A 3,014-nucleotide genomic window follows, 5' to 3' on the forward strand; every position below is an offset into this window, starting at 1 on the left:
TTACATCTCACTTTTTGAAGTGTAGGTTGCAAAAAGATTCCAAAAGACATCTTTGAAGGTTGGAGGAGACCGGCCGTCCCTGAAATTCACTTTCATCAACAGCCAAATGGACACGCTCTCGAAGACTAAGAAAGTAACAAGCGACACCCACACCTAAGATTAGAATAAAAATATTCTTCTGTAAAATATGCTGCTAACTCTTCAATTAATTAAAATCCAATGCAAAAAAGCTAATACAATACTGGAACGTTTCGGTTGTTAAAATACAGTCTTTGACAAACGGGAATATCATTTTTGGGGGGCGGTTTCTCATGGTTTGGTCTGGATCCATTGGTTGTTTTGGGAAAAAAAAAAACCAAAGGTGTCTGTTGTCAGAAGAGAGGTTTTGGACTGGACCTCTGACGAATAGGTTTCTGATTTAAGCTAAAAACAAATAAAGAAATTCCAACAATCTCAGAACCCAGGTGGGTGTTTTAATAATAGATGGCAGCACTAGTTTACTAGACTAGCAGTACATAGCTAATTCGAAATCGTCTGGTATTACTGGTCTAAACAAACTCAATATTTAATACAATCATTATTAGATAAAATTTATTATTAGATAAAATTTATTATTAGATAAAATTTAAATTATCAATAAAATAAATTTAATTCAATAAATTTATTATTAGTTATAAAAATACTCACATAGTAAGAAAAAGGCTTTGCTAAAGCAAAGATGTCAGTTCTTGTTTTAGGTGTAGAGGAAATAAAAAGTATTGGGTTGTAGTAATAAGGTATGGTATAGTCAAAGAGCACGTGTCTGGAATATGTAAGTCCAACTCCACCAAGATGAAAATCGTTCTCCTGAAATAAATAGTCCTCGTCAACAAACGCTAAAGAGATATGAATAAAAACATACTTTTCAGCATTAATATTACTGCAAAAATTATGGGAGGAGGTGACTGGCCAAGTTATCCGATATAAGACACTCCTGTGCAGCAGTGTTGGTAGAATCGCGTCCTCTTTTCGTTGGGTGGAAACCATATGAATTCGAGTCTCGTTGATGACTTGAGGAATTTTTATGTGCCTTTTCAGAACGTGATTGAGTTGGTCAACCCAAGGTGGGGGTTGCGTGGTTTTCTCCCGAAGACCCTGGCTTTTTCAGCAAACAGAAAATCGACCTCAGAACACACGCAATTTACAGACAATATGTACGGAGCAATATAGCGTTACTCGCGTAAGACCTGCTACAACCAATCATCCTCCGATGCTCTTAACTCGGCTTTGTCTTTAGCTCAGAATGGAATTAAACAATCAGGTGTTAAGGGAGGTGGGAGTATTCATGGAGAGAATTGGTGAGCCAAAAATTGGCAAAAGATCACAATTCAAGAATGCATTTGGACAAAAGCAAGTTTTTCTGCACTCAACCTATTGAAAATCGGATTTCGATTGATCAATAAGTGTTTTGAAATTCTTGCGAGCATTAGTGTAGGAAGAAAATGAAGTTGGAGATTTGGACAAGAAAATTGCAATATGTTAAATTTTTATCTTGAACATCCTTACTACATTTATTGAAAACCCATGGTTTAGATAAACGATGAGATTTTAGGGTGAGCAATAAAGAAATTCATCCCTACAGGAGTAATTTCATTCATACCATCAGAGCAAACAATGAGGATCGGAAGATTTAAAACGGAGATTCAACGAAGGAGAGGTGACATAGAATAGATCAACCCATTTTTCATTCTTGTGATGCCAAACAACAGGAAGCGGAGAATGTCCATGAGAGAATCTCCACTAGAGAAGACCCAAATACGAAGTTGTGATTATGTGCCAAGAACATTATTAAAATTGTCCCAGTTCGTTAAAAATTTGTTGGTCAGAAGAGGAACAGTATGGGCTGTGTGGTTGTTGTTGTTGTAGGATTTTAGGCGGCGCACCAATAACTTGCGCCATTTGAGCAGTAAATTTCGTGTGATCTGTGGTAGATCTGCCTGAGTCCCATAAATATTTCTCGTATTATTGACGGAATTTGAAGTGAGGTTGACCTGGTGTGGCGAGGATGGGGATTAGTGTTAGTAATAGTCATATGGTGCAAAGAAGCCGAAGGCTTTTGCTGCACCAGCCAAAAGAAGTAAAATAATAATAATAATAATAATATTAAAATGAAATAGTTAGTAAATGATAAGAGAAAAGGAAATAGACGGTAGAAGCGTTTCTCCCCTGACGTAAGTAATTATCCAGCTGACCTATGGATTCCTCCAAACTGTCAACCTCAACCGCCCATGTAGGTAATTTATTACAGTAATTTATAACTCGCTGGCTAAAATTAAACTTCCTGCAATCTAGTTTAAATAACTTCCCCAGTAACTTGAAATTATGGCCCCTATTTCTAGAATCATTTATAACTGTGAAAATTTCGTCCTTATTCATTTTACTTATGCCTCTCAGAGCCTTAAACACCTCAATCAAGTCTCCTCTAAGGTGCCTAGATTCCAAGTTATGCAACACACATATTGGAAGTCTTTCCGCATATGGACGCCCTTTTGCCGAACTCACAAGACGAGTTACCCGCCTTTGGACCCTTTCAGGAAGCTCGATGCCTTTTTCTAGGTGCGGTTTGCATACTTGAACACAGTGTTCCAAATGTGGTCTAACAATAGCCTTACATAATGGGATTATGATGTCCTCATCTCAAATTGAAATTGTTAGATAAATCATTGATAGGACACCATTGGCCTTCCTTGCAACCAATCTGCAATGCTCCGAGAACTTTATGTCTGACCGTATCGTAATTCCCAAGTCCCTTTCTTCTACTACTGACTTTAGCTCAACACCACCTATTGTATAAGTTATTTGGGGTTACTGTTCCCCAGGTCTAAGACCTTGCATTTTGCTGGATTAAAGCATAGCTGCCACTTCACCGATCATACCTCAATTTTATCTAGGTCCGTTTGAAGAAAATCTGCTAGGCTGTAATGATTAACTACTCTACCAAACTTAACATCATCTGCAAATTTAGACATCACGCC

The sequence above is a fragment of the Mastigoproctus giganteus genome, chromosome 12 (genome assembly GCF_048544385.1).
Source record: "Mastigoproctus giganteus isolate SK-2022 chromosome 12, ASM4854438v1, whole genome shotgun sequence".
In the NCBI taxonomy this organism is placed as follows: domain Eukaryota; kingdom Metazoa; phylum Arthropoda; class Arachnida; order Uropygi; family Thelyphonidae; genus Mastigoproctus; species Mastigoproctus giganteus.